Consider the following 15076-nt stretch of genomic DNA (forward strand, 5'->3'; position numbering starts at 1 on the left):
CCCACATTTTATAGATGGAAATGCAAACTGTGCCACTTTTTATTCCAAAAAGGATTAGCACTCGGATTTTGTGGACCATTTTCTTTCCAGCTAGAAATAATTTCTACAGGGTATCACAGGGAAGTAGGCTGATGGGCACCTGCTCATGACACAAGACAGGGCAGATACTCCCAGCATCCATCGGTGCTGGCACAGTCACTGGGCACGGGCAAGACTGAGCTTAGAATAATCCATCCTGTGAAGCATCTGCATCTTCCTAGACCTTCGTGCTCCAGCCCACAGGGGCAGCCTGGCCTCTTCCTCCTGCAAGTTCCACCTCAGCTGTAGAGTTTCCCTCACACTCTGGCTGTTAGTGCCGCTGGCCCCAAGTGCCTGCTCCATAGTAGAGTGTGACAGCTAAGAAGCTGCTAGGACCTCTGGAATCCAGGTCAGTAGGTGGAGGCTACCCTTGACTTCGCTGCTCCCCACCCCCCAGCCTCCCAGCAAATCCTGTAAACACTGGCGACACAACAGGAAGGCCCTTTAACTAGTACATAAAAGTGCTTTGGGCTTTCAAAGGGCTGAGCTCTGGGTTTACAGGGAGCCCAAGATTTTTATGGGCCATTTCCAGTCCCCTTCCCCTGACCTACTGATGCATCTCAATTGCTAGCTGTGGTGTGAGGATCTGGCATAGCCAAAGCCTTGTGATCATTAGATGTGGGAGGGTGAGAGACCCCCAGAGCCTAGAACAGACAGGCAGACAGCCCCACCACAACCAACTTGACCAAGATAGTCTATGATGGCCATTCTAAATACCCTCCATCCTTCAGGTGGGACACCAACTAGGTACTCACCAGAGGGCTGCCTATCAAAAGACAAGGTAACCAGGCCATCTCCCGGCAGCTAGAGACTGGCCTGGGAAGGACCCACTAAGCACCTTGGAGGGAAAACCAGGCGTACAGAGGCCCTTGCAAGGTACCACTCAGGCCACCTGAGGCACACAGGTCACTCTAGAAGTGGGAAGGCAGGTGAGTTGTCATTCAAATATGGATCTTGAAGATCATTTTTAGCACTAAAGTCTATGAACAGACAAACAGACATGAACCTACAGCCCAGGGGAGTGTTCCAGCTGGTCATACATCTCTCACAGGGATGCTGGCTCTCCACCAGGGAAGGTGAGGGGTGCCAGCCCTAAGGACGGAAGGGCAGAAGCCAGGGAGAAGTCCTCCCAGGGGCTGCCGCAGCGCCTGCTAAGGCTCCACAGCTGGCTCCTCCTCACCTTCCCAACCCTGGCTCTCTTCCTGCCTATGCCTTATCTAGCAGCAGGGGTGTCTCTTCCTCCCTCCCCTCCTCCTCCCTCTCCCTCCGTACTCCCCTCCCTCCCTCCTCCTTGTGGCAATTTTCCTTCTTTCCTTATTCTTCTTTTTTCTGTGTATATCTAGAGAAGCATTTACTCATTATCAATTTCATTTGCTTTCCCTAACCAAGAATCATTTTTTTCTATGTTGCTTATTTTTCTGCAGCTAAACTGGGAATGTATAGGAGCCCCCAACCCAGTGAAATGACATTCTTATAAATTGGATTCTCTGATTTTCTTGTCAGCCCATTTTAAGGAAATCCATGTGTTCATTATCCTTGCTCACAGTTTGGCTCACACCAAGTGGATGCTTAATCCAAACATCAGCAGCAAACTGAGCTGATCCCTCTGGAGAAAGTATGGTGGAATAGCCGAGACCACTGGGTAGTCTCAGAGAAGGCCACGCGTCCTGAGCTCCCCAGTCTGATGTGAGGGGAGGACAGCTAATAACTGGACATGCAGTGCTACCAGACGTCACTGGGCCCACACCACCGCTTCTGCCTGCCACTGCCACAGACACAGTTGGAATGCCATCCCCTTCATACTCAGCTTTAATCCTCAGAGTTTCATCTGGGCCTTTGTGGGCACATGTTATTCGAAGCTCACAGGGAATCCCATCATTTCCACAAGCCTTCTTGATTTTTTCACAGTGACCAAGATCAGAAGTTGAGCCCAGTAACACTACAACCCTGCACTGGCTTTCTGATTCCAGATGCAACTGTACTTTCTCTGCAACCCATTCGAAGTTCTTCTTTACTATCTGGAGCCCTTCAGAGGTTACTTCCTTGGGGTCACGATAAGACTGCTTCTGCTGGCTTCGATCTCCTGATGGCCAGAGTCTCCAGGAAACAATAACATCAGCGAGAACAAGTTCTTTGGTAGTCACATCAACACCAAATTCAATGTTCATATCCGCTAGTGTACAGTTCTGGGGCAACCAGTATTTTCCAGTATTTCAAAAATAGCTTGTGTAGCATGACTCATGATATCCACTTCAGTTTGGCCTATAACAAGTCTGAAATTTCGCAGCAATTAGCTGTTCCTCAGACCTCTGTGGACCATTTTTAGCATCATCCTTGAAAAATAGCTTCCTTTAGGTGGGTAAAACTGAAATCCTTCCTCGATACCAGGATTTCTTTTGACAAATGAACCAGTTGCTGTTCTTCTGCAACCTATTCAGTTGGGGTGCAATGAAAGCTGTCTCTCCACATTTTCTGGTAAAAGCAGTTTTGATACCTGCTCCCTGTAACAACTGGAAAATACAGCTGGCAATCTTAGTGGAGAGGTAGCTCTTCCCTCCAGATGATTCTTTCTGGCTGCATTTCCGGCTGTAATCTGGCCCTTGGGCTGCAGCAGGACTTTCCCTGCACATCTCACAGTTCATAGACTTCTTTTGTTTTACTCTCATAGAGTTTTTTTTGCCCATGTTCAGTATGTCTGCTGTCGCCCTGATCCTGAATGGGCTGGAGGCAGTGACCACGCTGGAAAGAGAGGCTGAAACCTGGAAGATCTATTCTTTTTTTTTTTTTTTTTTCATCTTCTTCAGTCTTGTTCTTAATTTCCTCTTCTGAACTATTCCAGAGTCCATCCTGAAATTCTTTACCTTTCTTTTCTCTTTTTCCCTTTCTTTTCACCTGAATTAACTCTCCTATCTTCTGTCTTTTTTTAATTTTGTATTTAGGATAGGGTGTACAGGGTGTACACTGTGTAGATCTGGACTTGTAGTGATCCTCCTGTTTACAGCCTCCCAAGTGCTGGGATTACTGGTGTGCACCACCACGACCGACAGTCTCAATCGCCATCACAGAGCACACTGGGGGTGGGGCCGGCACCGCAGGCTGGGGGATCTAACTCCTGGCCTCTGAGTCTGCCTAAACAGGTACCTTCTGTCTTGAACAAGTAATTGCACAGTCTTAAAATGCCATGAACACATGCCGTGTACAGTGTTGGGCACTCCATACTAGAGCTAAACGTATGACCATTCTCCAAGGCTTTGTTCCCCATTTTTCAAGTGTAGAAATTGAAGCTCTGGAAACAGATGTGCTTTGCTGAAAACCACACCGCCATGCTAGGGTGGATCTAGGATTACCTCTGTCTTCAACAATGTCAGTGAGGGACTGGGAATATAGCTCAGTGGCTCAGGTCTTGAGGTCAACTCCTGGTACCAAAAAAATAAAAATAAAAAACCCACAACACACACAAACAGTATCAGTGATAGTCAAGATTCCCTTTAGTAGCAGTATATAGTACCAGGATGCAGCACAGTTCATGCCCTGTGGAGATGGTATATTTAGAACAGTACACAAAAGAATACCAAATACTGTTCTTAGTGTTTTTGTTCCAACACAGAACTTCACAACAATCCTATGCGATAGCTACTACTCCAGGACCCATTTTATAAGCGACAAAGCTGAGGTGCAGAGAGATTAAGCAACCGGCCCATGGTCACATAATGAGCAGTGACAAGACAAGATTCAGACCCAGTCACTGGCCTCCAGAGGGTAGACGTTCCGTGCCTTCACATTCTGTGGTGAGGTCCCTCAATGGGAATGTTTGGGTTAGCAGGGGCATAAGGTGTGACCTGAAGTGACCCCCAAAGGCCTGGGAGCCTTGCCTAGGGGATGAGCCTGCGTGGGTGGGTGGGACCCAGGAGCCTCAAGATGTGGAGGACAGATGTCACCAGAAGGTCTCTGCTTAGATGAGAGATTCTGTCTTGTTTCTAGACTGGAAATATAAAGCTTCTCTTGGGAACGCTGCCCCAGGTGTCTGTCTGCTCCTGGAAGGGCCTGCGGCCTCCCTTTCTGGAAAGCCTGGAGAGCTCCTCCCTACTCTCCCTTCACCCTCTCCGTTACTGCAGCTGAGTTCCACCATCCTAACCCTCTAGCGTGTGCTTGGACTGTGGCTTCTCCAGCTTCTCTCCTCCTGGCAGGTACCCGGTTCTGGCTCCCCCCCTGGCATGGCAAGGAATGTGCTTGTCATCCTATCCTCCCTCCTCGACCCTAGCCCAGTACAGAATTGGATTAAGAACAAAAATATGAGCCTTGTTTGTTTTAATTAGCTTCAAGACATGGGGGCTTTTAAAGCAAGGGAGAACAGGCCGGAGCTGGCCCCAGGGCAGGCGGGCTGGGCGGTGGTGCCATCCCGGGGTCAGAAGCACACAGAGCAGCGAGTGCATCCGCAGGTCAGATCCTCGGGCAGATAAGGCTGGGAAGGAGAGAACCTGGGCCTAGGGCCAGAGCCAGGGAGGATGAAAAGGATGGGAAGGAGGGAGGTAAGAGACAGGAGCCAGGCCTGCGCCTGCTGCCCATCCTGGTGCAAGGAAGGAGGGAGCGGAGCTGGTGGAGGGGGAGGTGGCAATGGGAAGCCAAAGGGACCCCCAAAGCCTCCATGAGCCAACAGAGAGTAATTTTTCCAGACAAGGAAGTTCCTCCTGGCCTTTGGAATGGAAAATGATAGGAAGCAGGTTTCATGTTGGTCTCTACCACCCGGTGCCAGGAGAACCCTGGTCAGGGCTATCTCAGAGCCTGAGCAATGGCGTGTGGACTCTGCTTCACATCCAGACATGCCACCACCTGAAGAGACAATGCTGTCATTAAGGTAAACATGAAGAATGCAATGGCCAATGGGAAGTATCAAGGTCAGGTATTGGGAACAAAAGCCTAAAAGGGAAGAGGCTGCAAGAGAAATGCCGTCCCTGGGCAGCTCTCGGGTTGGAAGCAGACTCAGAGGCTGTGGGATGTGGGGCAAGAGTTCTGGGGGAGCCAGGAACCTGGACCATGGTGTCACACCACCCCGATCACCCATGAGCTCAGGAGCCCAGGCCTGCAAGAGACTTTGGTCCCTTGGTCTGTAAGGTGGAATGGTAGGACATAAGCTGCTGCTCTGGATGATGAAACACCGGGCACTTCTTCCGAAGAAGCTCCTGTAACCCCGCTACTGTACGCTTGCTACATGAATGCTGAACCTCACCTAAGCCCAGTGAACCAAGGGGAGGGCGCAGAGAGGCCCAAGACCACGTGGCCAGTGACAGAGAAAGCTAGTACAAGGCTCTGGGGAGCAAGTTATCGGACGGACGAGCTTCCCAACCCCCAGCACCCCAACTTCCTTGGTCTGGTATGCAAGTCAAAGCTTTCAGACGGAAACAAATGATGTCGGACAGCTGCCCTTCCCAGACCTTCCAGTTCTCGGCTTTCCTAGGCACCAGCAGTGCCTCAGCCTACCCCTGCTCCAACATGACTGTAGCCCTCTGGACCCTCCACTTTCTGGAAAGGACTTTAGTCAGGGCTCACTAGACTAATAGAATGGAGATATATATATTCCCTCATTCTGTTCCCACAACTAGGCCATTAAATGAATTGATCACTAAATAAAGAATTGTTGATAGTATGTACACTATAACATTCACAACAAAGAAACAATCAATGGAAACTCTAAGTTCATAACTTTGCTTTTATTTGTATAAACTTACATGCAGTACTGTAATGTACAATGGAACATAAAGCTACAATACTGTACTGCACAGTTCAATCAGCGAAAACTACAGTACTGCATAAGTATGGTATACCATACTTACTGTATATAAGGAAAAATAAGGACTGAATTCTTTATGTGGCTACATTTTCATTTTAAAATTTGGAATGCTAGCTTCCCTTTTCTGATTTAACATGCTCTTTCTTATTACATAACTTGGTGAAACAGGATGTTTAGGAAGTCTATTCTTAGCAAAATAAGAATAGTCCACCCTACAGCCATCCTTCAATTAACCCCAAAAGACACTGAGGCTGTATAAACAAGATGCACAGAACTGTATCAAAAGATGGGCTGTGAGTCTGAGCAGTGGGTGAGCCTGACACTCATTGATCAGATAGGCCACTGTAGGAGGAATGGCTCTGCATGCACGCTTTACAAGGCAGTTTCCGCAGCGGCTGCCTGCAGAGTCGGGTGTGGAAGAGTGCAAAAGGAGCTGTCTCAGCCCTGCTGAGCCAACCCAACTGCGAAGGTGGAAGGCCTACAGCTTACTGCAGTGTCACTGGAGCCAAGGGGTCTAGCTGGAAGGCTGAAGGAGCTGAGCTGGAAGCCAGGGTCCGATGTCCCAAGGCAATAACTAAAACAAGCTCCTCCACAGAAAGTGAAGCAAGATTTCCTCCTCCTTTTCCCTTTTTATTCCGTTCAGGCAACAAGCCTATTGGCTGGCGACATCCACACTCGGGATGGGTCTTCTGTCCTGATTCAATCAGTTGGACATTTCTTACTCAAATGTAAACAGTGAGCGGGTCACAGGACTGTTTAGTGTCCTTGAGGCAGATGCAGGACTTCTAATTGAGGCCTAAGGAAGTGTTCTATTTCCTTCCTACCAGACTGACATGAAGAAGAAGAAAAATAAGGACTGAATTCTTTATGTGGTTACATTTTCATTTTAAAATTTGGAATGCTAGCTTCCCTTTTCTGATTTAACATGCTCTTTCTTATTACATAACTTGGTGAAACAGGATGTTTAGGAAGTCTATTCTTAGCAAAATAAGAATAGTCCACCCTATAGCCATCCTTCAATTAATTTGGTTAATTGGCTCATAAAATCCACAGGTTTGGAAACAACTACATTATTTTACTTATAGACATTTTTATGCAGGCCCAGGCCCAACCCTGGGCTCTGCTTGCTATAAGGAGATGTGAGCATACATTACAAGACTTGCCCATGGGTTGGCCAGAGCTTGGACTGGAAGAAAGCCTCAGCTGGCTGGTCAGAACCTGAGCAAACTGCTGCGTGTTCAGCTTCTCCATCTGCCAAAGGAGGTAGCAGGACTCAGAGTTGAGCTCTGGGTGAACCCCCAAAGCAACAGTCTACAGATTGAGGATGCTAAGCTGACTGAGCTCAGAGAAATAAACCGGGCCAGCCTCAAGCACCCAGCACCCAGCACCCAGCACCCAGCACCCAGCTATGCCACAGGTTGGAGACCTAAGGAGGAGGCACGAACTGCAATCACTCAGCCAGCCCATGTGAGTGACTCTAACTAATACCAGGAACAAGAGCAAGAGGTCTGCATACTAGGAGAGAAGAACCTCTCTGCCTTCTGCCATGGGGGGGGGGGTAGAAACCACCCCTGACCCTCCCTCCCTTCCTTCCCACTTGCCCACCACACCAAGCCTCTGCAGCACGTCCCAACCCTCCAGGCTAAGACCAATCTCACATCCTGGTATCTCCTCCAGCTCGGAGGCATCTCACACACACAGCCCCGTAAGTCAATCTCACCCAGTGCAGTAAAACCTGACTAAATCCATGTTCTGGGCTACGGATGAAGACTTACACATTTTCAGGAAATGGTGAATACATTAGTGCTTCAGATAGATAAATAGATAGATAGATAGATAGATAGATAGATAGATAGACAGACAGACAGACAGACAGACAGACAGACAGACCCACCCACCCACCCACCCATCTCCTTCATCCAACACTGTCAGGAGACAAGTCAACTACATAATATATTCAACGTTGCACACACTGTGATGTATGTCACTGATAAATCTCCCTAGATCGAGGCACGTATTTTACAGGACAAATGCATAAGCCCAAAGCCAGCCTTTTGTGCATGATGGTCTTTATGTTTTACTCTATTGCATGTTTTCCACCCGAGTCCTCCAGTGCACAGTGGGTCCTCCAGGAGCACAGAGACTGCTCTGTTGCTGCTGCTGCTGCTGCTGCTGCTACTGCTGCTGCTGCTGCTGCTGCGAGGACTGAATCCAGGGCCCTTATACGAGGCTACATCCCTAGCCTTTATTTAATTTTTTTCTTTTTTTTTTTTTTTTTTTTAATTTTGAGACGAGGTCTCCTGAAGTCACTACGTTGCCCAAGCTGGGCCTGAATTTACAATCCCGCTGCCTCCGCCTCCTGGAGGGCTGAGACCACAAGTGTGCACTACCGTACCTTATGAGAGGCTGGCCGGTGTCTACCATGCCTTGGGCACAGGGGGCACACTGGGATGCAGAGACTAGAAGGCGGTACACAAAACAGGTGGAAGTGACTAGTCTCTGCCCTAAAGCCAGTCCTGGTAAAGTAGTCCTACTGACTCTGGGGGCACCCTGTGGAGAGAGGAGACCCAGGCTCCCCAGCAGGGGGCACTGTGGCCACCAGAGAAGGTGAACAGTAGAGCCAGAGACAAGGCAAACCTGAGGCCCAAGGTACAGCTCTCAGCCCCTGATGAGACCTGCAGTGCAGATGTTTGTCTGACTAGATTATAAGGAGAGGGAAGTGACCACGGCCATTCTGCCCCTTCCCAAAGCAGCACCCTCATACCACACCTCCGGCAGGGATGGGTGACTTTCTCCAGTCTGCTTACAAAGCAGAGAGCAGGGGCCTTTGCCAGGGTCTTTGGTACAGCAGCACTGGGCACAGCAGCCTCCACTAAGAGTGGAAGGGGCAGGGAGCCAGGGAGGAGGGGTGGTAGTGGTCTGCCCACCTCTGGGCTGCTCAGCTCTGCACAACTTCAGCCCCATTCTCAGGACACCAAGGGACACCCACTTCTGACACCATGGCGTTGGGTTTCCCTTGGGCCAGCACAGGCTCCTGTCATCAGGCCTGCAAGGAAATTGCTGCTGACACCTGGAGAAGGGCCTCGGGAATAAGGAGGCTGGGGACTGTGAAGTCTGAGCTTATGAGGTTCTGAGGCAGCACTAGACAGGGCGGAGCAGGGCAGACCGCTGTTGGCCTGGGGGTAGAGTGGGGGCCTAGAAATGGAGGGCTGGGCCCTGAGTCTCCATCCTGGCCATGCCCTCTGGCCCCTCCTTGGGAGGCCACAGAACTGTATGGGGTGGGCCACAGCACCCCGTCCACAACGCCATCCCAAAAGCATATAGCTTTGCCCACCTACATTCTCCAGGAGCAAAGCCAGGGTGCCCGGCCTTTGCCAGGCCAGATGCACCATACTTGACCTCTAGGAGCCGCGGCCTGGTCAGGGACCACATCGATCTTGGCCTCCTCGGCCCTACCACGGCCCGGCACTTTGCTCTGTGTCTATACTCCAGCTCCTTCTCTTTCACGCCCTTGCTGCTTCTCTCTTCTCTGCTGTGGTCGTCAAAATATAAACCTACTTTCACTGCCAGGTATTTGAGAGCATTTCAAAAACTTAGAACTGGAGAGGGGGCTGGGGGCAAGTGGCAGACCTGGAATTAAGACTATCTAGCTGTCACTGTCCTTATCCAATTGTCCATGAGGAAAGAAGGGAGAGAGGAAGGGCGAGAAGAGGAAGGGGGGAGGAGACAGGGAGAGAGGGAGGGTACTAGGGATGGAATGGCCAGGACCACAGAGCCTTCTGGACTTTCAAAGGCAGAGAACTCCCTGTGGATCTCTTTCCCCCTGAACTGTGTGCCCCCCCCCCACGCAAGCCCTCACTCCTGGGCTGTGACCTCCCAAAGCTTTGATTCTCGATGGACCCAGCCCAGGCCCAAGCAGGAGGAGGAAAGCCAGAGGCAGAAGCAGATCTAGTGCAGGCGGCCAGGCCTTCTGGAAGGAGGCCACGGGGACAGCCAGGCCTGGGCCACAGTGTAGCGATGGTTACGCAGATGGTGCATGTCCGCATGGGTATGTGTGGGGACAGTGGAATGGTGCTGGAGGCATTGGCCTGGCAGACCAGGGCGTCTGACCACAGCATCTGACAGCAGTACCCCCTCCTCAGAAAGAGGAGAGTCAACATCCAGGAATTTGTCAAGGACAAGAACATTGTCTATGCAGATGACAAGCCTCTCCACCTGAGGTTAATGACCCCAGAACCACATAAAAATCAAAAGAAAGAATAAAAATAAGGAGGACAAAATGAATTGGTAGAGGTTAGATCAGTGGTTACTTTGGGGAGAATTGACACAGGAAGGGCCACAGGAAGGCCTGGGGCACATGGGCCAGGCCTGGGAAATAATGACACCGGGGACAGAATGTTCACAGAAGTTTCTTGAGCTGTGGACTTGGGATTGGTGCACTTGGCTTAACCCTCGATAAAAGCGAAGTGGAGGCAGGAGTCCAGGTTAAGTTAGCGAATGTGTTAAACACCTGCCACAGGCTGGCACTTCCTTCTGCAAGCAGGTATGATTGTTCCCCTACAGCTCCCTGCTCCCTCATCTAGGCGGACTGGGGGGCAAGGCACCTCAGAGTCAAGCAGAATCTGAGGTAGGGATTCTGACTTGCTGTTCCCTAAATTTGGTACTCACCAATCATGAAATTATATTTTAGTTTCCTTACTTTTCACTTACACAGCAAGGGCATTAAAGAACAAGTGAAAGAAAGATATTCTACCACTATTTTTTTTCTTTTTATGTGTTTGGTACAGGGTGTCACTATGCAGCTTGGACTCATAGTGATCCTATTTTCAGCCTCCCCAGCACTGGGATTATGTGCGTCACCACACCTGATCTCAGTGGCAAGCACAGCACGCCCCTGGGTGGGACCAGCATGGCATGTGGTGCTGGGGATTAAACCCTCATCCCTGCGCTTGCCTAAGCAGGCTCTTAGTCCACTGAGCTATCTCACCGGCCCTAGCACCATTTTTTTTTTAAAAGAAAAGGATAGAGCTTGGAATGTACCTCAATGGTACCATGTTTGCCTAGCAAACATAAGCACCTGAGGTTAATGACCCCAGAACCACATAAAAATCAAAAGAAAGAATAAAAATAAGGAGGACAAAATGAATTGGTAGAGGTTAGATCAGTGGTTACTTTGGGGAGAATTGACACAGGAAGGGCCACAGGAAGGGCCACAGGAAGGCCTGGGGCACAAGGGCCAGGCCTGGGAAATAATGACACAGGGGACAGAACGTTTACAGAAGTTTCTTGAGCTGTGGACTTGGGATTGGTGCACTTGGCTTAACCCTCGATGAAAGCGAAGTGGAGGCAGGAGTCCAGGTCAAGTTAGTGGCCTCAGGGGGGTCAAAATCTAACTGTATCTTTTGGTGTCTGTGTGACTTTAAACAAGTTTCTTGCCTTCTCTATGTTTCCTCTTACTCTGAAGAGTTCTGGTGAGAGGTAAATGGGGTAGCCTATGTGAGAGCCATTGAAGAACATGTGGCCATGGTCATCACAACTGTGGCTCCGTGGTTAGCCACTTCCACAAATCGAATTCCATCAACTCCAGCTGACAGCTGTACACTGACACATAAAATAGACCAACTTCAGATAAAGAAGCTAAAACATGCACTGGCTTCTAGTGTTAATTACACTGAGATTGTTTTCTTCTACAAACTTACCATTCACTCATATTTGGTCATTCTTAACTCAACAAATATTTGTTGACTAGTGTTGGTTTCCAGCACCATCCACTGGGGACTAGAGAGGCAAAGTCCTTGCCTTGGGAACTTACATTCTTATGTGGGCAGCAGTGACTGAACAAGCAAATAAATAAAAACAGAGGGTTGGGGAGATGGCTCAGTGGAGTAAGCGCTTCCCTGGCAAGCGCAAGGGCCTGAGTTCAATCCCCAGTTCCTCAAAAACAAACAAAAAAAACCAACAAAACAAAAATAAAAACAGAATACAATGTCAACAAAATGAATACCAACAAGGGTAAATACAAATTACCTGGTTCATATTTGAAAACCAAGACAAAGCACAAATCTGGAGAGAAGACAGAAAGGGGAACAACTTTAAATAAGAAGAATAAGGATTAGATGAGACTTCTTTTTAGATGCCAAATAAACAAGATGAGAGGGAATATTTGAGATGCGAGTTGGAGACCGAGGTGGAAGTGTATCTGGGGAACTATAGTAACTTCCTTAGACAAGCAGTGTCAATAGCCACAAGAGCAATGGGGAAAAATAAAGCAGGGGAAAGGGTTAGAGCAGGGTGGAGGAGAGGCACTGCCTGAACCTGAAGGGGTGAGGTGGGACCTGCGTGAGGACGAAGCACAGTGCTCCAGGCTGAGGGAACAGCTGGAGCCAAGGCCCTGGGGTAGGGGGGAGTGTCTGAGCCCCAGAAAGCAGTGGCTTTTGGGGTGGGAGTGTGCACAGTCTGGCTAGAGGGTGTGAGGGAGGGAAAAGGCAGGCAAGGCCCCAACTGTGGAAAGAATCAGGTTTTTGTTCTGAGAAGCCCTGAAAGGATTTTGAGCCAAAGAGAGGTAAGATGTGATGTAAATATTCCAAAGATCACTCTGATGTTGGTGTGTAGGCAATGAGGAGCAATAGGGAGACCAGCTAGAAGGCACTGTGGGCATCTGGGCGAGAGTCGGTGAGGGGCCCCCAGAAGCCACGCATTCCAGACAGGCCTGAAAGGAGGCCTGTGCACAGGGAGGAGCTCACGCGGATGTGGGGGATGACGGTGCACTGCATTGTGGAGTGCAGAGCCAAAGGCCAAAGCCTGCCTGCAGAGGTTCCCGGCAGATGGGTGGAGTGGGACTGGACTGTGCAGAAAAAGGGGCCACGTGTGTTCCTTGGCCTGACACTGGCGGTGGCACTGCCCTTACCGAGACAGGGGACTAGCAGAGCAGCAGGTTTGTGGGTAGTCAAGGCTTCTGCTTTGCCTGGACATGCGACGGCCCAGCTGCCACTGGGTCTGCAAGAGGACAAGACAGCTGGACAGCTGGACGCACAAGTCCAGAAGCAGGCAGAACAGAGACTCTCACATTGGACGTGGCAGCAGGAAGCACAGCTCCAACTCCCTGCAGCGCTCAAGCTTGGGGTTGCCTCAGACCCTGCTGAAAACTCTGTAACCTCACAGAGGAAAGCAGATCCTTCCAGCACTACCTGTTAAGGTGGGAATGCTCTGGCAATGGCGGAGGCCAGCACCGTCACCTCCAGCACCCCCATCAACTTCTCCCTGTGTACTGAAGAGTCCAGTTCAGGGGGCAAGGCGGAGGCACGGGCAGGACCCAACTGAGAGAGGACCTCCAGGCCAGTGGCCGGAGAAGACTCCTGGGCAGGCCCAGGGGACAGCTCAGAACTCCTGGGTGGAACTACAGATAATCTTCGATGGCGCCCTGAACCCAGGATGAAGAAGCCATTCCTCTCCAAGTGCTTTTCCCATGTGAGTATGAGTATAATATGCCCTTCAAATAATAGCTGCATCTGGTTCCCAAAGCTGTATAAACGGAGAGGAACGCCCCCCAACCTTGCTGACACTCCTGTCTAGGAAAGGAAAGCCAACCCGAGACACAGAGCCTTCTGCCAGCCACCCCAGCTAAGATGTAGTAACATCGCCATCTCATCCTTTATTTATGTTGCTAGCTGCTTTGTTTACAGCGACCACCACTGGTGTTCCATTTATGGCAAGGATGTAACATTTACTTTCAAAAGATACACTTTGTGGGTGTGTTTGTATGTAGGAGATTAAAAAGCATTAATTGTACAAGCAGCACTTGATGGGGCCAAAATCCTACAGGTTCTGCTCAAACGACTGAAGTCTGGAAATCATGGCCCTAAAAGATGCAGGAACAAAAATGTGAACCCTGAGGGCCAGCCAGATAGCTCAGCGGACTTAGGCAGAGCACAGAGACTGGGGTTCGATCCCTGGTGGGCTGTGCTGGTCTCACCCCCGGGGCGTGCTGAGCGGGCGATTGAGACTGGGGTGGTGGTGCGCACCTGCAATCCCAGCTCTTGGGAGGCTGAACACAGGCAGATCACTACAAGTCCAATCTACGCAGTGAGACCCTGTAGGCCCTGCAGATCCTGTCCTAAAATACCAAAAAAAGGAAAAAAAATGCGAACCCTGAGCCCCATCTTCCTGTGCAAAGCTCACCATGCATGACCCAAGCCACACAGTTAAGAGTAGAGACAGCCTCTTCCCTTGCACCGCCCTCTGCAGGCCAATGGTGGGTGATGTCTCCTCTGTACGTGGCTTCTTTGGTAGTTGCTGCAACTGAGATTTCTCCAAAAAAGTCCCTGTCCAGCTTTTACTACCTCAAGTCCACAAAACTGAAACTGTCACCAGTGATGTCACACCATTTCCAATGCCCCAATTCATGGCAGCAAAGATTACAGCAAAATCAGCAAAGTCAGCAAAGATTACAATAGAACACCTTCTGAATACAAGTTATACCTGACCACACACTCAGCTCTCAGGGAAGAAAGCCCTCACTGAACCACAAAGTCCCCAGATCACGCCCAACTCAGAAATGGGAAAGGATGCGGGCATCACCCTGTGCCTGCAGCAGCACCTGGCCACACACTGAAGCACCTCTGAGAGTCAGGCGGTCCGCGCAGCGCTGCTGCCTGGACCAGAAGAGAGCTCAGCGTGGAGTCTGCAGAGACAACGGCAGAGCTGCAGAAGGCAGAGGGCGAACACCAGACGGTAATCATATGCAAGTGATACTGACCCCTTGGGACCTCACAGACGCCCCCATACCCCTTCTCTGGAGACCTTTTGGCCCAGTGATGTTATCCCAAAGGTAGGAAGTGTAGTTCCGGGTTCTCAGCATCCCTAGCTGCAGCTGCGCTGGGGAAGGCACAGCTGTCTAGCTTGAGGCCATGTCTCTTGTGAAGGAGAAACATCCGGCCAATTCCATCAAGCGTGTCAGTCAAAATTCTGGGGAGGGATGGGTCCGCTCAGGCGCTGGGACTGTCCTCAGCTAAAATGGGGAGAGGCCGTCCGCAAGGCTGTGGTCTGTGCTGCCCCTTGCCCCACACTTCTTTTCCACCTAAAACCTCAGGCTGCTGCCCGCACCCTTGGCCACAGGGCCTCAAAGGATGTGACCCAGGATGTGGGGATCCACAGGCTCTGCAGAGAGATATGCAGGGGTGAAAGGGCAAACCTGTTTCTAGTCTCCTTATC

The 15076-nt window shown here is 50.3% G+C and overlaps 1 pseudogene; it reads right to left on the reverse strand.

Moving 5' to 3' along the window:
- Positions 1 to 1549: 1549 nt before the first annotated feature.
- Positions 1550 to 12639, reverse strand: LOC101562227 (annotated as a pseudogene).
- Positions 12640 to 15076: the final 2437 nt, after the last annotated feature.

This window comes from Octodon degus, unplaced genomic scaffold (assembly GCF_000260255.1).
Source record: "Octodon degus isolate 3935 unplaced genomic scaffold, OctDeg1.0 scaffold00084, whole genome shotgun sequence".
Lineage (NCBI taxonomy): Eukaryota > Metazoa > Chordata > Mammalia > Rodentia > Octodontidae > Octodon > Octodon degus.